This window comes from Ictidomys tridecemlineatus, chromosome 14 (genome assembly GCF_052094955.1).
Source record: "Ictidomys tridecemlineatus isolate mIctTri1 chromosome 14, mIctTri1.hap1, whole genome shotgun sequence".
Lineage (NCBI taxonomy): Eukaryota > Metazoa > Chordata > Mammalia > Rodentia > Sciuridae > Ictidomys > Ictidomys tridecemlineatus.
Genome location: NC_135490.1, coordinates 20,182,725 through 20,208,257, shown reverse-complemented (window position 1 = coordinate 20,208,257; position 25,533 = coordinate 20,182,725). Strand labels below are relative to the sequence as shown.

At 35.6% G+C, this 25,533-nt stretch overlaps 1 protein-coding gene across 2 annotated transcripts in view; it reads right to left on the bottom strand.

The window, feature by feature from the left end:
• Positions 1-25,533, bottom strand: part of Anxa10 (annexin A10) — a 525,713-nt gene that overhangs the window by 383,975 nt on the left and 116,205 nt on the right. Inside the window, exon 2 of one of the 2 annotated variants that reach the window (XM_078030965.1) lies at positions 21,098-21,282. The exons of the other annotated variant lie outside the window; for it this stretch is intronic. The gene's annotated coding sequence lies outside the window, so the exon portion shown is untranslated. The remainder of the gene's footprint in view (positions 1-21,097; positions 21,283-25,533) is intronic. 2 annotated transcript variants of the gene reach the window in all.

Below are 25,533 nucleotides of genomic sequence, written 5' to 3'. Positions count from 1 at the left end.
TATGTATACTAAACACAAGGCCAACATTCTAAATGGAGAAAAATTGGAAACATCCCCACTAAAACCTGGAACAAAACAGGGGTGCTCTCTTTCACCACTTCTATTCAACATAATCCTAGAAACTCTAACCAGAGCAATTAGATAGACAAAAGAAATTAAAGGGATATAAATGGGGGGGGGACAGAACTATCATTATTTGCTGATGACATGATTCTATACTTAGAGGATCCAAAAATAGGCACCAGGAAACTTCTAGAATTAATAAATAAATTCAGCAAAGTCGCAGAATATAAAATCAATACTATTAAACAAATGCATTTCTTTACATCAATGATGAATCCTCTGAAAGAAATTAGGAAAACTACCCCATTCATAATAGCCTTTAAACAAAACAAACAAAAGAAAAGAAAACACAAATTGGGAATCAACAAAAGAGGTGAAAGACCTCTACAATAAAAACTACAGAACACTAAAGAAAGAAATTGAAGAAGACCTTAAAAGATGAAAAGATCCCCCATGCTCTTGGATAGGCGAAATTAATATTGTTAAAATGGCCACGCTGCCAAAGCAGGTTCAATGTGATTCCAATTAAAATCATTGTCATTCCTTACAGAAATAGAAAAAGCAATCATGAAATTCATTTGAAAAAATAAGAGACCCAGAATAGCCAAAGCAATCCTTAGCAAGAAGAGTGAAGCAGGAGGCCTCACAATACTGGATCTTAAACTGTACTACAAAGCTATAGTAACAAAAACTGCACGATATTGGCATCAAAATAGACATGTAGACTAATGGTACAGAATAGAAGATACAGAGACAAACCTACAAAAATTCAGTTATCTCATACTAGACAAAGACACCAAAAATATAAAGTGAAGAAAAGATAGCTTCTTCAACAAATGGTGCGGGGAGAACTAGAAATTCATATGCAGCAAAATGAAAATAAACTCTTCTTTCTCACCATGCACAAAACTCAACTCAATGTGGATCAAGGACCAAGGAATTAGTTTAAAGACCCTGTGCCTAATAGAGAAAAAAGTAGAGCCAAATCTTTATCACATTGGATTAGGCCCTTACTTCCTCAACAAGACTCCTAAAGTGAAAAAAAAAATCAGTAATTAATAAAAGGGGTGTACTCAAACTAAAAATCTTCTTCTAAACAAAATAAACAATCAATGTGATAAAGAGAGAGTCTAAATTTTGGGAGCAAACTTTTGCCACGCTCACATCAGATAGAGCACTAATCTCCAGGATATATAAAGAACTCAAAAAACTTTAAAAATTTATATAAAGAACATCAAACAAACAAACAAACAACCCAATCAATAAATGGGCTACGGAGCTGAAAAGACACTTCTTATAAGATAATACATTCCATCAATCAATATATGAAAAATATATTCAACATCTCTAGTAATCAGATAAATGCAAATCAAAACCACTGTAAGATTTCATCTCATTCCAGTCAGAATAGCAGCTGTCAAGAATACAAACAATAAATGTTGGTGAAGATATTGAGGGGAAAGACACACTCATAGAGTGCTGGTGGGACTGCAAATAGGTGCAACCATGTTGCTGGAAATCAGTATGGAGATTTCTTAGAAAACTTGGAGTGGAACCACCAGTTGAATCAGCATACTACAGTAATGCAGCCACTGTTTGTTGCAGCTGAATTCACAATAGTGAAACTGTGGAAGCAATTGTCCTTCAATAGATGAATGGATAAAGAAACTGTGGTATAGATACACAATGAAATATTACTGGGCATTAAAAGAGAATAAAATTATGGCGTTTGCAGGTAAATGGATGGTGTTTGAGAATATCATGCTACGTGAAGTAAGCCAATCCCAGAAAACCAAAGCCCAAAAGTTCTCTCTGATAAGTGGATACTGATCCATAAGGGGAGGGTGGGGGAGCACGAGAAATACCTAGGAACTTTGATTGGGCAAAGGGGAGGGAGGTCTGGGGAGGGGGGATAGGGGCAGGAAAGATGGAATGAGATGGACATCATTACCCTAGGTATATGTGTGACTACATATGTGGTGTGATGCTACATTGTGTACAACCACAGAAATGAAAAGTTGTGCTTCAATTGTGTACAATGAATCAAAGTACATTCTGCTGTCATATATACCTAATTTAAATAAATAAATTAATTAACAAAAGAGGAGTTTACTTTTGTAGGTAAAAAAAAAATAAAATAAAAAATAAAAAGGAGATCCATGGAATACAGGAAGGATATTAAGGGAGGGAGGAGGGAGAGGAAAAGGGAGGAACAGGGAAATAAAATTAATAATATTATGGTATGGACATGTATGGATATACCAGAGTCATTTTCAACTTTATGTACATTTATAAAGTGCTAATTTAAAAATCTATAAATAAATGGAAAGAAAAACCTGTAGAATACAGTAAGGGGAGGTGGGGGAGTAAGAGTGGGAGGGAAGGAAGAAATTTTGTTGACTAAAGTGGAGAAAATTATATACCATTCATGTATTACTATGTCAAAATTAACTCAAATATTATGTGTAACTATGATGGACTAATACAAAACAGAACCCTATACTAAACAAACAGAAAATCAAAATAATGAATTAAGCTACAAAGAATTACACTGATGGTAAAAAAATAAAAGTGAAAAATTAAATCAGTTGAATTTAGGAGCTAACAAAAATAGGAACACTTCATATTCAACAAAATTAACAACTAGGTAAAACACCAATATAAAAATAGAGTGTTAGAAGTTTTAGAATTCCTTAAAATGTAGCTGTCTTGCCTAAGAAATATCCACAAATGAAGACAGAAGACAAAACTAGATTAAGATTTTTCCAATATATGGTATAATAAACCTATTCTTTAAAAAGAGTTTCTAAGCACTCATGTAAAGTAGAAGACAACTCAGTATTATAATGTCAAATGATAGAAATGAAAAATTCGTAGATAGGGAACTTGAAAATGATAAAAGAAAAATACTATAAGATGACTCTTTTTTATCTTTAAAATGATTATTTATTTGAAATAATAGAAAAAATCAATCTGTTACTCACAACATACACAAAAATTTATCCAAACAGGCAGATATATTATTAGAATGTTGAGTAATGAAAGGATTCTTAAATCACAGAAAACATCAACTCTAAAAGGTGAATGTTTCACCATGTCAGTTTTTTTTTTTTTATTGTTGGTCGTTCAAAACATTACTCTTAACTTTCACAGTAGGATGGAGGAATTACAAGTCAACTTTATAAAGAGGGATGGCTCAGATCCATTTGGCCTTTGAGGGTTTACTTGTCTTTTGGGAGTGTCACAGATTAGTGACACACCAAAGCACACTCTTGTAGGCTGCAACATTATTACTTTTATTTTATTACTCTCCAGATGGCTATTCCCTGCCTCCAAATTCCCAAGGTGATATCCAGGCACCATTCTCAACGTCCATCTATTTCCTCAAACCCTCATATATTCCATCTCTCCAAGAATCAACACCACTTTTTATGTTACTGGCTATGCTACCATAGGCACAAGTGGTTCTGCCAAACAGCAAAAACTCTAGCTACAAAGAAGGATGCCAATCTCTCATTGTTGGGGCACCATCAATTTTAATTTTAAGGTTGCTCTTGACTTATTGAGAAGAATAGTTCCATGAAAGATAGAATGGAGGAGAAAAATGATACTACTTCCCACCTGACTCCTTCCAACTCTCAAATTTTTAACTTTCTCCTTATAGTAAATATATCAGTGTAGTAGATCAAATAGCACAGTCATGGAGTTTTGTTATCTTTTGACATGCAATGATAAGGATGTCTGGAATTTCCTCCATGATCTCTAAAGCATCTGACTATAATTACCAGTATGATTTTTTTTTCAGGTTTAGACCTAAGTCTAAAAGCAACACAAAAGAAAAATATTGCTCAATATTTAGATAAATCATGTACATTGTGACTCAATAACTACATTAAATAATGCTATTTTTAGTGCTAGACATGCAAGGGTGTGGCAAAATAACAAAATAGAAATGGAATCTCCTGAATTTCCAAAATTAGGGCAATTGACTAAATTGAGATTTGAAAGAACAAAATATCTGCCATTAAGACAATGTAGATCTATATTCATGAACCTAAAGATAATTTCACAAAGTATTTGAATGACAAAAGAAAAGTAAAAAAAATATTTGCTGTGCCATCTCACTTGAATAAAAAACAGAAAAAAAATAAGAAGAATATCCCCCTTGTATCCACGTATAATACGAATATGGAAAATGAAATGGAATAATACATGTCAGTCTCAGTTTATTTTACTGTGGAGAGTGTTACAGAGAGAAGAATAATTTTTTTTTAAAAAAAGGAAAATATGCATGGTAGATGTTAACAGAAAATGCATATGAGTTTCTATCTATGACACTATAAATATGCAAACATTGCATATATAGAAAGAGAAAGACTGGAAGTGAAAAAGGATAAATGAAAACATTAATTTGATTTTCATCTGAGCTTGTGACCAAGTTTAACTTAGAGTTTTGTTCATTTTAATATAGCTTCTTCAGTAATGTAACCAGAGGAGAAAAATGCCTGGGGTTTGGTTTGTATAAATATCTATTTCCCAGGTTTTCTTTCAGCTATAATTTCTCTATAAAAATCTGCCTTTAGTGCTTTAAATTGAAGTACTTTGTTCCCCCTCTAAACTATTAGAGCAATTGTATTCCACATAGTCAATGCAACAATTAAAACAATTAATCATCCACTTCTTTGTGACATAACTTCTTTTTCTTCCCGACCTATATGCATTTTTAATTGTTATTGAAATTTAAATCGCTATCATATTACCTAATTAGATTTTGAATTCCTTGTTGTTAGAGAAGCTCTCTAATAAATCTCAAGATTGCTCAAATCATCCATTACTTTGCTTTGCGTGTTGAAATGCTCTCAATGAAACTTGTGGAATTAGTTCAAGAGTAAGGCTTTTTGACTTAATTTAATTTGCTACCTTGTTCCTTCTCTCGGTACCAATTAATTGGATGCCTACCCTTATGATCACTGAGGTTACTAAATAGAGAAAGTATCACATTTTCTGGCATTTAATAGAAAAACACTATAAGAGTAGATATTTATATCATCAGTGAAAGACAACAAATGCAGAGTAGGATGATAAAAAGGAGAAGAGAAAATATTTCTCTCTGACACCCAGTAAAACATAGGTTTAAGAAGAAATGATTCTGATGAGGGGCCACTTGAACCGATACCTGAATGCTATAAGGAGCGAATCCATGCGATAACTGAGATATTGTTTCATGAAAAATGTATAATGGTTGCTACGTTCCAGGAAACCAAGGAAACCCTCATAGTCAGAGTATATATGAGTCAGACAAGAGTGGTAGGGGAGAAGTTGCAGATAGCAAAGGGCCACATCACACAGGTGCTTCTAGGACTTAGCATTTTATTCTACCTGTATCAGGCTGATTTTGGAATGTTTTGGCTGAGGCAATGACACGATCATGTATATATTTAGAAATCCTTCTTCTGGTTGTTGTTGAGAAGAGACCAAGGGCACCAGGAAAGAGACAGGGAAAGAATATCTTGGTCTATTTTTGTGCTGCTTTAATGGAATGCCAGAGACAGAAATCTCTGAAAAGAATAGGGATTTATTTCTTACAGCTCTGGAGGCTGAGAAGGCCAAGGTCAAGAAACCTGTATCTGGTCAGGGCCTTCTTGCTCCATTATCCCTTGGTGGAAGTCATAAGGGCAGGAAAATGTGTGTGTGTGTGTGTGTGTGTGTGTGTGTGTGTGTGTGTGTGTGTGTACGTCAAGAGAGCGAGAACTCATCTGTATGAGGAAGCAGTTCCTGAAATAATGAATCCACTTGCATGAGAGTGGCTTCAATCCGTTCATGAAGGAATCCCCCTCATGACCTAGTCACCTCTTAAAGGTCCTACCTCTCAACACTGTCTTATTAGGGATTAAATTACCAACAGGTGAAGTTTGGCCAACACATTCTAATTATAGCCAAGCATTTGGAGACTATTATGGTAAAGAGGCAAGAAGTGAAGACAGAATGAACTCCCAGTGGAAGTGGGGAAAAATAATCAGACTTGGAATATTTGGGAGCATATTTCACAAACTCCACGTAGCATATGAATAATAGGAGAGAGTAACAAATTACTTCAGACTGAAGGCTTAGCTGGATAATTGATGTTATCATTTAAAGAGATGGAGGGCATTCAGAAACAATAAGTTACTCATACAGAAATGAGTAATTCTATTGAGAACATGTTAAGTTTTAGATGAATTCTAACTAGCAGCATTAGGTAATCTTATTTTACTAATATGCAACTCTAAAGTATTTGCCCAATTAATTTCTTGTTCCTACTATCTCCTAGATTTGTGATAGTGGAAGGACAAAGTCATTCAGCAATACGGGCTTCTATTCATTTTCCCTTCTTCTCCCAGAAAATTCAGCCATAAATACACTGTTATTCTGAACAAAATCAGGTTTTACTATAGATGGGAGGAAACTTAGGGGCCTAGATCAGTTTGTCAGAGCCTCAGCAGAGCAAGGAAGGTGGCTTCTCTGAAGATAATCCAGCAAAGGGCATCAGAATCTGCATGGAGTACAGAGGGCCCCTCAGCAGTGAGGCATCCTGCATGGGGTATGGGGCCCAGCAGAGGAGAAGGCTGTTCACACAACAGGACAGAATTTCATTAGGTGTTAGAGCCCCTATACGGGTACATGTGAGGGGTAAGGGTGGCCGCTTAGACTGGTTGTTAGAGTACAGGAAAGAGTCCACGGGAGTGGGGACAGTCAGCAGACCGCTTCTGGGTGTGAGATCCTGAATGGGATAAGGAAAACATCTCAACAGGAGATCTAAGCAGAAGGTATGGTTTAACAGTAACCAGGCTGATCTGATTTTTTTTTTTTTACTGTAATTAATCTGAAACAAATTGTAGTTTCTACCAGTATTCAAAATGAGGGGAATCACATACAAGCATGAACATCAGGAGGCAGGGATTCTGGGGGCTACTTGAAGTGCTCAGATTAGTACTGTGAGCTACCTAAACCTCTTTTCTTTATAATTTCTCAGCCTCAGATATTACATTATAGTAACAAAAAATAAACTAATACAGAAGTATAGATAATAATTACCCAAACTTACATATTTCATTATAGAAACAAAAAATAGACTAATAGAGAAAAGTTAATTTTGATTTCTAGTTTTTTGTTAATATTTATTTTTTAGTTGTATTTGGACACAATAGCTTTATTTTAATGTGGTGCTGAGGATTGAACCCAGGGCCTCTCATGTGCTAGGCAAGCACTCTACTGCTGAGCCACAGCACCAACCCCTGATTTCTAGTTTTTGATAGTTACATTATGATTATGTAGAAGAAGGGTCGAATTTGAAGAAAATTCACCTTTTAGTGATTGGGGGTTGAAGAGATAGCAAGTTGGCAATTCGAACTCTTCAAATAAAAAATTTTACTTTGTAAAAAAATATTATAAATCCTGGGTATACCTTATGCAAATTCTTGGAACCAAAGTTATTTCAGATTGTGAATTTTTTCATATTTTTGAATGTTGACATAAACACCATGATATATCTTGCAGATGGATGCAGAATTTATGTATGTTTCAAAAACACCTTAGACACTTAGCCTGAAGGTGATTTTATGCAATATTTTAATGTGCTAGTGGTTTTTTGGGGGGTGGGGGAGGTACTGGGGATTGAACTGAGGGGCACTCAACCACTTAATCACATCCCCAGTCCTATTTTGTATTTTATTTAGATATAGGGTCTCCCTAACTTGCTTAGTGCCTCACTTTTGCTGAGGTTTGGCTTTGAACTGGTGATCCTCCTACCTTAGCCTCCCAAGGAGCTGGGTTTATAGGTGTGCACCATTACACCCAGCTGTGCTAATATTTTGACTGTGATGGGTCATGGGAAGGCAAGTGTGGAATTTTTCACTTATGCCACTATGCCTGTGCTCCAAAGCTTCCGATTTTCAGAGTATGTATTCAGCCTGTATTTGCAACTACGTTATAAATATAACCTTGTTTTAAATATTTTAAAAAGGTAGTGTTAGTCTGCTTTTTATCACAGTAACAAAATACCTGACAAGAACAACTTAGAGGAGAAAAAATTCATTTTGTTCTCAGGGTTTCAGTGGTTTTAATGGTCTCAGTTGATGATTTGCTCTTTCCATTGCTCTGAGCCTGAGATGAAGCAGACCATCATGGTGGAAGAGCATGAAGGAAAGCAGCTCATCTAAGGAAAACTGGGAGCAGAGAGAACATCTAAGATGCCTGGGACAAAATGTGAACTCCAAACTCATGCCCCTACTTTCACAAGCCAGGCCTAATCTGCCCACAGTTACCACCCACCCAGTAATCCACTCAAACTATTAATCCACCAAATGCACTCATTTATTGATTAGGTTATCACTTTCATAGCCTAATCCTTTTACCTCTGAAAATTGCTCCACTGCCTAGCAAGAGTGTTTTTAGGGACATCTCATATCCAAAACATAACACAGGTTTTAAGTAATTAATATTTTTAAAGTAGTATGCATACATTTAACATTTTTCATTTAAGTATTTTTCTCATCCTTTGTAACCCTTCATAGCCAACTGATTTAATTAATCAATAGTTTGCTCCCTGCCTTATTACAGGAGATAACTTTACCAAATGCATTGCCATCACATAGCACTGTTCACCAGCTTTTTGGTCTTCAATATCAGTTTCTTTGTCATTTGCCACTCAAACTCTAAACCTGTTGTAAATATTGTAGGTTTTATCAAAACAATAGAATGCTCTGATTTTAGTTTATGTTGACATGAGTCGTCTAACTGTTGTATACAACAAATTCTTCTAAAATCTATTTACTCAACAAAATAACATTTTTTCCTCCTTCATATCATAGCCTAATATTGATTGGCTGGATTGCCAATGAAAAGAAAAGGCTCTTATTTGCTAAGTAGCTTAATCACCAGTGCTTGGGCATCTGTAAGAAAGTTTTGTGCATCCTATGAGAAGTGAGGTAAGATGATATGTAAACTTAAGAACAGAAACAATTGTGAGCTACAAGATTGATTGGTTCTCAAAGTGTGGTCCCTAGACCACCAAGATTTAGCTTGGAAAGCAGAATCACAGACTCCATCCTGGGAAAAATATATCAGAGTTAACATTTTAACAAAATCCTTATATAATTTACATTCAAATTTAAGTTTGAGAAATATTAGTCCAAGTCACACCTTTTGGCCTTCTATTTATCTGGATCACAATTAAATGGACCATGCTGAATGACGGGGAAATTTGATATCTCTCCTACTCTTCTGTACAGGTGGAAAGAAAAGGAATGCTGTCAACTCATTACATTATCTCCTTCACACTATCTGAATGAAGGTATTGGGCACACAGTTAGATAGAAATCTGATTTTCAGGAGATGTATTAAGAATAGATATAAATTATGAAATCATCAACATTAAGATAATTTTCAAACCCATAGTATAAATAAGATTAGTCTACCAGTGATTCTGGTTCAACTAACAGACTATGCATCTCTAATATATTGAAAGGTTCTTAACCACATGTTGCAAAGTGTGGTCCAAGAATAACCTACATTAGAATTGCCTGGGGTAGACATTAAAATTAGATTACAGGGTTCAAGATTTATATAACAATCTGCATTTTTAACAAGTGCCCATGAGATTCTCCTGTATCAATATTTGAAAACAAGAGCAAGTCTAAATAACTTGTTTCTACCCTCATCTATAAAGAAGTCTCCCCCAAATCTTATAGATTGAGTTACTTTTACTTTTCTTTCAAGTTGTATATTAAACTCCCTCTTTGGAATAAGGTTTTTTAAAATCAGTTATTGTAAAAGTACTTAAACTTCAAAAGACTGATAGAGTCAGATAGAATGTGGATTTGAACTATATTTACATATTATTTGACTTAAGATGTGATTTAATTTTCCTGTCATTTCATGAATCTTAAATGCCACGAGAGGGTCTATCATTGCTATTGCTGCTGGCGGTAGTTTGGTTTGTAAGTCAGATATCTAAACCCTGATGAGAAGAGAACCCTTGTGTATCTTTACACAAATAGGGCTTGCCCTTATTTTAGGAAATTATTTGAAGAACAAAAATAAATTTTTTTGGTCATAATATCCCACTTACTAAGAACTATGCCTCCAAGCAAATTTTGATTTTCCAAACATAGCCCCAAAGCCAAAATGTCAGCTAAAAAACAGAATCTCAGAAACAAGAAGAGCTGTCCTAAGACCCTTGCATGCCCACACCACCACACCTGTATTTGTCTTACCCATAGGGTCTCATTCCCTAATTAACATCCATATTTCTTTGTAGAATTTTTTTCTTAGAAGTTTCATAGAAATTTAGGAGGAAGGGAAAACTATTAAAGAATCAGAGACTATTAAAGGAAAATACCAAAAGCAAGATGAAAGAGGAACTGGGAGCTAACAATTTCAGGCTAAAGGAAGTAAAAATTTTAAGGTTTCAAGGATTTGGTAAAATTAAGTGTAGTTTTCCATGCATAATAAGAATGAAGAATTAGTCAAGTTCAGATCCATTTTTTTTGAAATTTATTTTTGATGACACATTGCCTGATAAATCATGCTTCACCTACTTGCAAATTTTATCCTTAAATAACCCCATCCTATTCTGATATTCTATTATTCAGAGAATAAAATATTTGTGTGCATACACTCAAATTAAAGGTGGCTTTACCTCACATATTGCATATTTCCTCTTTTTCACTTTGGAGCGGGAGTGAAAGTTGGAAGAGGCACTGAGTTTTTGTAATCACAGAAACAGCATTTTGCTAAGTAGGGAGGACCAGTATGACTTGAAACATTGCACACCTAAAGTGGGATCTATTTAATCAAACTTGGCAGGTGGGAGAAGAACCAAGTCACAACACTCAGCCAAGGAAGACAGGCCATTTAAAATGGTAATACATTCAATTGTCATCTTATTTTGTTCCTGACACCCCCTGGCATTTGCTCATGTCACTCACTTGCTTTAGTTTGTCAGCTGAATATCAAAACAATCATGACAAGAAAATAAATATGAAGACTCTGGAAAAATACAGGGTGACAGGAGCCATAGCTGAGCATGAGTGGCAGGTGCCCACTGATGCTGATGACTGAATTCTACTTTCTGACGAGCTGGCTAAGAACTTTGCCCGGTGCCTCTCTGTGGTTAGACATATTGTGATCTTCTCATATTAAACACAAAACATACGCACACATATACACATCATCTAAGCAGTTAGTAAACATTTCATATCACACTGGCTAACTCATGAAACCTATATACAAGGTCAAGCTTATGGGCAAACACGTCCGCTTTAATGTTTGGAATGAATTCGGCAGTGTGTCTATAACACCATCCTGCACAGTGCCCCAGGCGAGCAGGAGCTAACTGATCAGCAATCTTCACAGTTCATTTATTGTTTACATAAAGTTAGTTTCATCAGCATTAGGAAAAAGATAATTCTATTCTGTAAAAAGCAAACGTACTTGGAAACCAGGGTACTGATGCATTTATGTCTTCTCAATTGGTGCCATTTCAAAGATCAACAGTCATGAGGATAGACTAACTTTCAAATAAATTGCCACACATTATTCTTTGAAAAAGAATTCATCAAACAGATTATACTTCAATGTGCAGTGTATAAGAATTTCCCTGTTGTCTTTGAAGACTCTCAATAATGAAAGGCTAATCTAAGCTGCAGAAGCAAGTCCTTGAAATGCTGATCGCCCCCACACATTTAGTGCCTGCTGTGTGCACAATTCATGTTCCCTCATGGGTCAATAAGAAAAAACACTCAATCGCTAGGTGGAAAAAAAAATATCATTCCTTTCTCCATTGCTGGTGAATTAAATCTGCCATTCCAAGTATGCCATGTAGGATCATTCCTCCTGTGCTCCATCTGAACTCCACAGGGTTTTGTGTGGAGCCACAAAGAATCAAAGACTCTCACCTTGCTTTCTCGGATTCTCAACTTACTAGGCTTATGCCCAATTTAAGCAGAAAATCACTCAAAATATTGCACAGCAGTCAAATACTGCAGATTTCTAAGAAGCTCTAAATTCTCTTAGAAATTTGAAAAAGCAAACTGGAGCAGCTACACATACTTGAGTTCTGTGCACTACTGGCTACCACTAAGAATGTCCAAATCCAGGTGTATTTTGTTACATACATAGTTTTTCCTAAATATTTGGAGAGGGGAATTGAAAGAGATAATTTTTTTTCATCAATACTTATGCAGAAATTGTTTCCTAGAGATTTTTTAAAAAATACTAAATTCAAGCAAGGGGTTTCCTAGAGATTTTTAAAAAATACTAAATTCAAGCAAAGGGAGAAATAATTAAGCATAAAATATATAGAGTATGTCTTACTAGAATGTAGTTTAATTCAAATTTCTTTGTTTGAAGATGACAAAGCTCTTATGACTCCTCTGAAAACATATCAAGGAATGGTTAGCATCTTACTTTCAGTTCATTTGCATTCTCTTTGGCAAATAAAATATTTTTTGAAGAAATTATTGCCTAATTAAAAAGGATCTACTTTTTTTCTTTTTTTGTACTAGGGATTGAACTCAGGGGCACTTGAACACTGAGCCACATCCCCAGCCCTGTTTTGTATTTTATTTAGAGACAAGGTCTCACTGAGTTGCTTAGTGCCTTGATGTTGCTGAGTCTGGCTTTGAACTTCCGATCTTCCTGTCTCAGTCTCCTGAGCCAGTGAGATTACAGGTGTATGCCACCACACTGGACCAGGATTTACTCTTAATAAGAAAGAAATCTAAGTAAATGTATTAGATTAAGTAGAATTTCAAGTTCTTATTGTAACCAAAAACAATTTTCCAGATTGTAGCTTCTACATTTTTCATTTATGTTGTACTTAAAATAATTTATAATTATTAAAATATATTACTTCCCAATGTATTTTTGCATTGCATGAAAAACAGGCATTAACAAAGGAAGTAGTTTTGCTGCAACTATAAAATTTTATTAGATTTTTAAAGGTAGAAAAATATATCAGAATTTGTTTTGTGTTCTTTAAAGGACACATTTTTATTCTAGGAGAAATTATATGTTTTATAATTTTTATGACAGAATATTAAAAAGAAAATGAATGCTTAGTTCAAATATTATAAAAGTTTTAAAAATGTCTTTTATTTAATTTTTAAAATACTGCACAAATAATTTCTTGGATGACAGTTGGTACTTTGTGATGACGAAGTCAATTCTACTAGTGATACATGAAGATATATCTATCAAGAGTGAAAATATTTTAATCTAGTAACAAAGACATTTTAATAATTTCATATCACCCAAAACATTGACTTTCAGTTGGGACCACCTTTAGAATAAAAGATTTTTATTATTTGGTAGATTATATTTATTTATTTATTTATTTAAAGAGAGAGAGAGAGAGAGAGAGAGAGAGAGAGAGAGAGAGAGAGAATTTTTTAATATGTATTTTTCAGTTTTCGATGGACACAACATCTTTGTATATGGTGCTGAGAATCGAACCTGGGCTTCACGAATGCCAGGTGAGCGCACTACTGCTTGAGCCACATCCCCAGCCCAAGTAGATTATATTTAAATCAAAGAAAAGATTGAAAAAAGAATCACAACTAAATTGAATATTTAGAAGTTGTTTTATGTTATATTTAAAATAAAAAAGAAATAGTCAAACCTTTTTAACGGGGGATTTTGCAAAGGAGGAAACTCTGTGAGACACATTTTGAGTACAAGAAGTTACTGCTAAGCCTCAAAAATAGAACCAGCTTGGTATATTTAAGACCCAGAAAATGTCTCAGAATGACTGAAGCCCAGGGAGAAGAATGTGATTTCTAGGAAGGAAGCAGGATATTTAGGGATAGAGATAGGAATATTTAGGGTCTTGTACATCAAGTAAGTAGTTTCAATTTTATTTGCAAATCAATGGGAAGCCATTGGAATGTTTGAGACAAGATGTGACATATCTTATTTGGAGTGTTGAAACTCACTGCTGCAGGAGACTGTATTGTAGAGAGAGGAAGAAAGTAATAAGTAAGATAGTGCCATAGATCATATGAAGGAGGTGATGGTGAATTTATTCAATGAGTATTTTATACTGAAATAAGATGGAAAACCAGGGGTGAGGATGTGGCTCAAGGGGTAGCATGCTCGCCTGGCATGCATGCGGCCCGGGTTCGATTCTCAGCACCACATACAGACAAAGATGTTGTGTAAGCAAAAAAAAAAAAACTAAAAAATAAATATTGAGATTCTCTCTCTCTCTCTCTCTCTCTCTCTCTCTCTCTCTCTTTAAAAAAAAGATGGAAAACCAATTAGGAGTGTTGGATATATTTTGGAGTTGTTGTTTAATGAGTACATAGCTTCAGTATTGCAAGATGAAAAATTCTAGAGGTGGATAGTGGTAAGGGTTACTCAATAATGTGAATGTACTAAACTCTACACCATCATGAGAAAGTACTGAACTGGACACTTATACATGGCTAAGATGGGATTTCAAGATGGACAAATAGAGGTATCCAGCACACAGCTCTTCCTCCATAAATAGAAACAAAGCATTTGGTGTACATCTGTCTTCCGAGAGAACTGACTGGGAGACTGCTGGAACTCAGCAGGGAGAGACTAGAACCTTAGAAGACTCAGAGACTTGGGATGGGGTGGATGAAAGGTACAAAGTACACAGGCCACTTGGACCCCTGCTCCTCAACCAGGGGATGGAATCCCCTTTTGAAGGGAAAGAGTGAGCAGGAGAATTCCAGCAATCTCCATCAGCGTGGACAATGGTAGCCCTAGCTTCTGGGAAGTTTCGCAGTCATCATTTGCATGCCCCTGCTTGTTGACACGTATTTGCAATAGCTAAGGATTCAACCTTGGTGCCCATCAACAAATGAATGGGTGGTACATAGTTTTACTCATTTGTGGAAACTAAAGTTCAATATTGTAGAAGAATGAAATAGAATATTTCTCATTGGAAACTGGGAAGGGCAGGGGCTAGGGAGGAAGATACTCAATAGGAGTATAGTAAGAATTAGTTGTTTTTTCTCTAGCACAATATGGTAACTATTGTTTAAAACAATCTATGATATATTTCAATGTGACTAGAAAAGAAAAATACAAAGTTCCTGGCACCTAAAAATGATAATGTCTGAAGAGAGAAATGCTGCTTACATTGATTTGATTATTAAACATTATATACATTTGTCAAAGTACCACTTCATCCAGATCTACAGACATTATGTTTTAATAAAAGAGAAAAATGTGGTGTGTATATACAATACAATATTATTCTGCCATAAAAGAATGTTATGATATGTAGGAAAATAAATGGAATTGGAGGACATATTAAGTGAAATTAAGTGTGACACAGAGTTACAAATACTGAATGTTCTTATAAGTGTGTGGCAAAAAATGTTAATCAGAAAGCATTTTATTTAATGATGGCCAAAGGCCAGAAAGGGGGGACAAGGGAAAGGACAGTGGGAGAGTACATAACAGGTTTCCAAACACAGTTAAAGTACTAAGTTCTACAGCACAGCAGGGAAATTATAGTTCACAATAATCTATTATATATTTTATGAATAACTAGAAGAGAGAAGTTTAGCTGCTTCAAACACAAAGTCATGCTCATGAGACCAAAAGGTGTACTATGCTTTGATCAGTACATGCTATGTGTATTATTGATGTTTCACATTCAATTATATATAATTGTATATACAATTATTACATGTTAGCTGAAATTTTAAAAACCATGATAGAAATGTTAACTCCCTTAACTTGTTCATTACATATCACACTGTATCCCATACATATGAACAAGTAAAATAAGGATTAAAAAATAAAAGGATTATGATGGTATACTGTATACTTATGTGATTTTCACCACGATTAACTTGTTTATAAAAAGGATGTATTGTCATCAGCCAGTTGTGAAAGTTCTGGTCTCACGGATTCTATTACCTCTGTGAGTTAGCAAGCATCTGTTGTGAGTAGGAGCAGGGGGAAGTATTGGGGTCTGAGTTTTGAAAATCAGAGAAGTACATATTCTTCTATTAATTTATATCTATTTGAATTTCTGTTAATGTAATTGTGAATATTTCCTTCTCAATAACTGAGCATGGGTTTTTCTATTGCAATAATAAATATTTTAGCTATCTCACTTGTATGTGAGAAATAAATTCAGATAAAAAGAGCAATATAATAGTTTTTTCTTATCCGACATGTTGGCCTAGTAAGAACACTGGAACACTGTTTGAACAACTTCTTCAAATCAAATTAAGCAACTGTTAACAAGCCTAATACTGTTTCTGGATGACCCTCAATTCTAGACTCTAACAAATACCCACAGCTACAATTTTTCATTAGGAACCTCCCCTGCTAATTCCAAAAATCAACAGCCCGAAACTGTTATCAGGTCCTATCTACAGGAAATTCTAGTCTCATCATCAACTACCATATAGAAACTACACCATGGGTAGTAATCTCAACGCCATAGGGATTTATAGTCAGCAAAATATATGGTCCATGCACTCAGAATGACTAATATTGAAAGTAAGGATTTTTGTCCCAAACCATGCAGGATTCAAACTCCTTAAATGGTATGCAGATAACTTGAGATGAGACTCTTTTGTACTTATGTGAATCAATTCTACTTAAAATGCAGGCAGTAGCTTTTTCTAATAGCAGTTAACAGGTAATTTTGGTCCCTAGAACTCAGGTGTCTTAAGTGCCTAGTGGCCTTAATGTGTTTTCCACATACCAGGTATTCTCCACCAGTGTACAATTTGTACCCTAATAAATGTATACACCAGTAGGGGGTAGGGAGACTGATTGGATTGAGTGTCACGCTACTCCTTCAGCTCATAAAGTGTGTCATGGGCCGCTGTGTCCAATGCCATTGGCAGAGCAGCGTCTCTTCTTCTACAGGACGAAAGCCAAGTCCTATCATGGGACAAACCATAGCCACTTACTCTCTGATGTTATTTATAACTGTTCTTCCTTCTTCAACATGGATACTGGGATATATGCAATGAGAATAATGTGTGTCCTTAAAAAATTAGGTGAGATTCAATGATTTATATGTTGTGGAAATCTAAATAACACTTAGGTTAAGCCAGATTTTTTTCATCAACATCTAAATATGTATCACGTAAATAAGTTTTAAAAGGATGTGTGCTGACATACACCCTCTATTTTAGATAGTAGTCACTTATTACCAAATATAATTTATTTAATATTTTCCAAAGTCTTTAAGTAAAAGGATAGGATCTTCTTGGTAGTAGTTGATTGGAGGTATAGCCATTTGGAATTTATTTTCCTCTCAATTCTAAAATATGGATTTCTAATACTTGGTGCTGAAAGTTTGTGCCATGAGTCCATGAGTCACAGTGTTTGCATTAACGTCACTGATGCTAGACATTGGACTGGAATTGGCTGTTTTTTTTTTTTTTTTCCTACGATTTGAACTGGTGACTAATGACAACTTCTCTTGTATGTGCTCTCTTTATTCTGTAGTAAAATTTTGCTTCAACTTTGATAGCTGGGTTTCTTCATGTTTTGTTCAGAGGTTCTTTTTCTGTCTCCTGGGAAGCTCAAAGTGATGTGAGGCATTTTTTTTTTTTTTTTTTGCCATCACTATGGTGTCCTAAAAGAAACTTGTAGCATCTGTTTGCCTAACTATTCTTTGCAAATGCAAATTCCATCCAAGCAAACTCACCATCCCCTGCCAAGCCCCTCACTCTCAAGAAGGGGAATGAGAGGGTCCTGAAAAGTGGTGAATAGGGTTTAGATTCTGTGCTGCACCTCCAGCAGCGATCTAGGCCTGCTCTCCTGGGTCCTTCCAGAAGAGGGTGGAGAGGCTGGGCTCAGACCCTGCTAATCTCTTGAATGACTGAATGTTCTCTACCTACTGAAGTGACGCTACCCCAGGCTGTCTCTGGTTCTACAGACTCCCTTCAGTCTCTTTTGCTACCACTAGAGGGCAGCCGACACCGACTCCTGACAAGAAACATTTCAGTGTCCAAGTCCAGGTCAGGACCTTTGCTCCCCTGCTCATTCCTGACAAGTGAATTGAGTCAATTATCCTGCTATAGAAACATCCTTAATGAAATTCCTCAAGCAAACAGTGTGGCCCAACAAATAGAGTATAATTCAGTAGGAAAAAAGGACCATAACAATGAGAATCAGTCATAGAGTCAGGAAAAAGAAGATACAAAGTGTTTCCCAAAACCACTTGAGTGCATTTCAAGTAGGTAGTTAGGAGACTGGAAGTGCACAGAGACATCTCATTCTGGAAATGCCAACACGACTACTCATTTTCCCATTAGTGTATGTTCACATGTGATATTGTAGAAGTCACTATAAAAAATAAGCATGCACCAAAAGGGGCAGAATCAAGAAAGTAACCATCAGGAGGGTGTAACAGATGAGTAAGGTTATTTTTGGAAGTTTATATTAAAAATACCTACTGTGTTATTTGAAATTCTAAAAAGTTTTTGAAAAACATTGAAAAGAGGAAAATCTTTTTATTAATATTATTTTAATCGGCAAATTTTAATTGTGCATATTTATGGGAATAATGTGATATTTTGTTATATTTAAACAAGGTATAATGATTAAATAAAGCTAACATACCCTTCACCTTGATCACTGATTTTTTTGTGAACAGACATTTGACAAATTTAATCTAAAATGAGGCAGATCTTATAACTTTAAAACCTAATGAGAAAATATACAATTGATTATTTTGTGTCCATTACTTAGAATATATATATATATATTTTTTTCAAAGTATATATATATATATATTACACAGAAACATATATATTTGTGTGTGTGTTGGTATATATATTATATATACGGAATATATATTCCATAACTTGTTCAGGTACGTATTATGTTTTGGGCATTATTACATACTTTACATAGTATTTGAGTTCATCTTCACTTTACTTGGAAGAAAACTGAACCTCAGAGAAGCTAAAGAATGAGCCTATTCCCAGCTACTAAGTGAAAGGTAATTTCAAGGTCAGATCAAATTCTGATCTGGTTTCCTTCTAAAGTGTATTTTCCTATACTTTCACTTTGGGCTTTTTATGGAGGAGTTCTGTGTTTTTGATTGCAGCCTATGTCATAACTGGAATTGATTGCTCAGAGGATCTTTAAGAGAACGGGCAAGCTTACAACTCTTCTTTCCAATAGCTTACAACTCTTATTTCCATCAGCATATGTTTGAAAAACAGTGAAAACTTTAATGTAGATAGACTTCAGTTGACCTAAGTTGGTCTTACGGTGACCACTGATAAGAGGAAGTAGAATTCTGAATGAGTTCCTTAGCATGATCCCTCTGGGAAATAAAGCCTTCATCAAAACGTTGAAAGGGATTGCAAACGCAGAAAATTAAGACAGAAGAAAAGACAAGAGAGGAAGGGAAGGAAGGAAAGGAAATGACCGAGTTAGTAAAAACAGCATGAGAAAACACAGCTGATTTCTAGATCTCAGAACAGTTATTGGAAGTAGGAGGGAATTTGCCCAATGGATCCTTTTCCACTCTCCATCTTTCATAACTCAAAATTTTCCCCAATGGACACTAACATCTCTATTTTCCAGGTCCTATTACCTGGTCCCTGAGGAAGCTCCTGGAAAAGCTGTGCCAGTGCAAGAGTTAGCCACAGCATCTACTGCCCATGACATACCTGCAAGGTGAGTCGGCGAAGAACAACTAGCCAGTGGCACTATATATCAGCTGGTAGGAAGCCTAAAATCTCACTGATCTGATGAAATGGACATTGAGCTCTGAGATGGTCCTGAGGTGTCCTGAGTCTCAGCAGCCAGAAAGAAGTCTTGAGATGGCATAGGTGAGGCGTGCAGCCAGAGGCATGAGTCTGTCAGACTAGAGACAAGCGGCATGGGGAACAGGTTGATATATCAGGCTGAGCTGGGAAAATGGTGTGTGCCAAAAGGTGGTGGTGTATGTCATTATGCGGCTGAGAGAACATGATGAGTCTCTCTCAAAGATCAAAGCCTGTGTTTTGTGTCCTACAGGGTTGTGATGAGTGCAGGATATCTTTCTAGAATGCCAATCACACTGAGAAGAAATCTGTGGCCAAGTAAACACCAGGAAAAGTACACTGGGATGTTATAATTATAGAAACTTGGCTCAGATATCCACTTCTTTACTAATTAATATAGACAATGATGCGGACAATGTGGGAAGAGGGATGTTTACAGACACACAGGGGAGGATGTCAACAGAGGTTGAGTATATAAAAGAAGAGCGGATGGGAGTAGGAAGGAGGTAGAGAGATCAAAGTGCAGGCCAACCAAAATAATGAACAATCTAAGGAATAAAGGGAGAGGTGGGTAAAGAAGAGAAAGACAGAAATAGAAGAAGGAGCCAAAAAGACACCTCTATAGACACATACAAAGAAGGAGAGAAAAGAACTGAGATCTACAAGAGGAAACTGAGTGAAAGGCACAGGAAGGAGTAGGGAATGAAATGAAAAGGAGTCAGAGAAAGAAAAGGTCTGAGTTGGTATGTGGCCCACTGTTCAGGTTCTTATGCGTTCTCCTCGTTCATTTTGGAAAATGAAAATATTCTTGCATTGCTGAAAAATTAACAAGGAATTAATGATGTGTCTAATTTCGTGAATGTGGCTATGCTGTGCATCTTAAAAATGTTGTACCTCATATTTTCTATCTTACTTCATGCAACAAAACTCTACAGTCTATATTCTTTCTGAACAAAAAGAACCATCTTCTTGATTTGAGAAATGTATGATATGTAGTTGGAAAATCAAGTAGAGCCATCATTTAAACACTGAGGGATTGCAAAGAGCCCTCCACAACTGGTACCGCATGTTTGAACTATCTGTAGAGCTGGGAAAAATAATCTAAATGAAGCAATAATTTTGTAAACAACATTAAATTAAGGCTCCCAAATATGTCGCTATATTCATGTCTATGTAATATGCACAATTAAAAATCTATCATATGTCCACATTTATATTTTATATTACAAATCCTGTCAATATTATTTCAAAAGTGTTTCTGATACCTGGTCTCATATCTGCATTCCCCTCAGCCGTCATCTGGATCAGTAATGCCTTGCCTCTGCTTGATTATATGGTATTTTCTTGTTTGCTGGTTTATTATCCATCATCCCTGCTTGAGAATGTGAGCTCCAGGAAAACAGGGCTCTATCTGTCTTGCTCACTGTGATTCCATCACCTCGAACAGTGCCTTGAACAGAATAATTGTTTTATGATGAAACACAGAAAATCTTTCATTCACTGACACGGTCTCCAAAGGCATCCTCTTCAGTTCACTACGGTCATAAATCTCTCTCTAGTTACTTCTTTTCCATTTCATATTTTAGTAAATGAAATTATATAACTCTGGGTACTTTTATGTGAATTATAGATTTTTCTCTCTGCTCCCTGTATGACCAAGTTTTTACAGACACACTTGTCAATAAAAATGAAAATATATCCTTTAGTCATTTCTGTTGTTAGGCATTGTCTTGTTCATAAATCATTATTAAGCAGTGGTTTTCCATCTTTCCTATTCAATCATAATTGATGTTGAAAACACTGACCCTGATTCTTATCTTAGCATCCAAAGCTAAATTGTCTGCTCTATTTTGTGTTGATTTTTCTACTTGGTTGTTTTCCTAATTATTAGAAAGCCAATCATGTATCCTACCTCTCTCAACAGCCCATATGTTTCTTCCATGTGTCTGTTTAATGGATATTTAATTAATTAGAATATTAGCGCTTCTGGCAAATGGTAAGAGAAAGAGTGAATTTTGCTTTGCATGTATTAGCACAGAAATCCCACATCAAGTGACAGGAACTATGATATGACCTATTCACCTTGTGTCACGCCTGAATGTGATATCCAAAACCTTGAGATCTTATGAGGCCACTTCTGGCTGTACATTTACTTTTTGTTTGGAACATATCACTTTCTCATCCTTACTATTACTTGGGAAAATAGGAAATTCTCTTTTCTTATACTGTTAGAATATAAAGTGAAGTTTGAAGATAGATGTGTATTAACATGACTTATTGTGTTTGTTTCTCATACCATGTACTTCATTTGACTTCTCAGAACATATTCAATATTTTGTCCTGCACTACCAGTTAATAATATACTCCATTCAATCCAGGAGATGGAAATGGTGGTGCATATAATTTCAATTCCAGGAACTAAAACAAGACCTTAAGAACTCTATTTTTTTTCTTCTTTTCTAAATGTCAAATTCCCTGAATATCAGGCATTTATCATTTGCTTGGTAAATCCTACACATGAAAGACAGCCATGTGTGGATAATATGGAAAAACAATCTAACCCTATCTCAATTTAGAGGTTGCTTCCTTGTTTTTAGATTAACTGATTTTTTTTATTATTAAATATGTTATATTATAGTACTTTCTGTGTACCCTTGGCTAACTTCTGCACTGAAGAAAGGCATTTATTTTTCTCTTTCTACTTTAGCGTTGGATATGAAGTCAGCAGCAATTATTGAATATGACTAAATTCAAATATTTCCACATTATTCTTTGCCTGATATCAAGATAACTGTCAGACAGAAGCACAAACCAATATTTTAGTTACATGACAAATCTATTATAAAGGGAAAGCTAGTCAATTTATATCTGTGTTCTGAAAGTGTGTTGTTACAACCTTGATGTATGCCTTATGAAAGGCTTTCTTTGGACTATATACACAGCATTTTGCAAAAATCAATGATTTTAGTAATATGATAAGAGCTGGAAAATATTCATACATATATTCTGCTTAAATCAAAATTTACATCCAATTGGGATGTGTTAATGGATAATATGAACTAGAATCTTCTTCACAAATATAATTTCCATATTCATAGTAATAAAGAAACTGTTGAAATACAAAAGTAATCTTCAAATTTTATTTTCTGTGTTCATCTGTTTTCTAACACCTTTAAAAATGTGAGCATCAAAAGAAGCCAGGTTGACGAATTTCATCTTTCTCAGTGGACTCTGTTGAAGGTTTAGTCCAAGGAGCCATAAAAGAGAATAACTAAATTGGTATTTGTGAGCCAGAACAAAATTTTACTGAAAGATTAGACTCTAAAATCAATGAATAGGTTCAAATTGAGACTGCTTACAATCAGTATTGGGAAATATTAACATTAAAAATGTCAGCAACATCCATGTGGAGAAGAATGAGAAGTAATTAAAATTGTCACACTTTGTAAATCTGGTTGGATTCTTACAAAAGGTAAATCTATACTAAGGTGGCTTTGTATATGGTTATCTTTAGTAAAACACGTTAGGGGGATCTCACTTCAAAATCTGTGAGTGGGATTCCACAGAAATAGCTGCATGACAAATGTTCACAAGATCTTTGTTTATTGTAGCTCTAGATGAAATACTATTTAAACACCATCAACTATAGAATGCAAAATTAATTCTAGAATATTCTTATAGCAGAATAACACCAACAGTAAAGAGGTATGGAATTCTCCTTCAGAAAACAACATGAATAAATTTCACAAACTTAATTTTTATGGTTTGGATGTGGTTTGGCCTCCAAGACATACGTGTTGGGGAAGATCACATGGCAAAATGAGAAGCCAAAGCAAGACTTCGGTCCCTTGAGAACTTCATCTGAGGGCGTGCCTCTATTTTTTTTTTCACCATTTTTAATATTTTATTTTATTTTTTTTTTTATTGGTTGTTCAAAACATTGCAAAGCTTTTGACATATCATGTTTCATACATTAGATTCAAGTTGGTTATGAACTCCCATTTTTACCCCAAATACAGATTGCAGAATCACATCTGTTACATATCCACATTTTTACATAATGCCCTATTAGTGACTGTTGTATTCTGCTCCCTTTCCTATCCTCTACTATCCCCCCTCCCCTCCCCTCCCATCTTGTCTCTCTACCCCATCTACTGTATTTCACTTCTCTCCTTGTTTATTTACCCATTCCCCTCGCAACCTCTTATGTGTGATTTACTATAACAATGAGTGTCTCCCTCCATTACCATGCAATTTCCCTTTTCTCTCCCTTTCCCTCCCACCTATTGTATCTGTTTAATGTTGATCTTTCCTTCCTGCTCTTCCTCCCTGCTCTGATCCTGGTTATTCTCATTATATCAAAGAAGACATTTGGTATTTGTTTTTTAGGGATTGGCTAGCTTCACTAAGCATAATCTGCTCTAGTGCCATCCATTTCCCTGCAAAATCCATGATTTTGTCATTTTTTAGTGCTGCGTAATATTCCATGGTGTATAAATGCCACATTTATTTTATCCATTCATCTATTGAAGGGCATCTGGGTTGGTTCCACAGTCTAGCAATTGTGAATTGTGCCGCTATGAACATCGATGTGGCAGTATCCCTGTAGTAAGCTCTTTTAAGGTCTTCAGGGAATTGTCCGAGAAGGGCAATAGCTGGGTCAGATGGTGGTTCCATTCCCAGCTTTCCCAGGAATCTCCATACTGCTTTCCAAATTGGCTGCACTAGTTTGCAGTCCCACCAGCAATGTACAAGAGTACCCTTTTCCCCACATCCTCGCCAGCACTTGCCTCTAGTGATCTAAAATCCTCCTTCTGGGCTCTGTCTCTCAAAAGTCCCTCCACTTCTCAATATCACCACACAGGGAAACAAGATTCTCACACATGAAATGTTGTGTTAACAAGCCACATTTAAATGCTAGCATTCTGCCCCTGGTTCCCAAGGTTGGTCTCTTTCTTACAATGCAAAATGCATTCATTTCTTTCCAAATAGATTCAGAGTCTTAACTTGTTACAGCATATCTCAAAAGTCCAAGTTGAAAATGTTATCTGACAGTCAAGGCAAACTCAGCTCTGAGCCTATAAAAATAAGAAAGCCACATAAAACTCAGGGGAGTCATAGGATAAACGATGCTATTCCAAAAGGGAGAAATAGGTAAGTAGAATAGAGGAGTCAGCCCAAAGTAGGACCAAAACCTACTGGAGAAGATATGAAATCCTAATGCTCCAGTCTGGCATCCTGTGCAAATTACAGTAAGGGGTGGAGCCCCAAGTACTCAAACAGACCTAGACCTATGATTTTGCTGGTCATAGGCTGCCAACTGATTATTCTCTTGGACTGGCCTTCATATAGCCTACAACTTCCACCAGCAGGTATTGCATGTGGTTGTTAGAATCCTTTTCTCCACCATTGTTTTGCCATTTGCTATGAGGTGTCCCGGTAAGGGGGTCCCTCACTAGAGATGCTACCATGCTGTTTGGACTCTCAGCCTCCAAAACTCTAAGCTAAATGCACCTAATTTTTATTTGTTTGTTTGTTTTTACCAGTTTCTTATTATCATGCATTTTATTATAGTAATAGAAAATGAATTAATGCAAATTATGTCAGGCAAAAGAATAAATGCTATGGGTTCTGCTTCCAACAAAAAATAGAAAACTAGAAGAGTATAGCTTTCAACATAAAAATGAGAATTATCTGGATA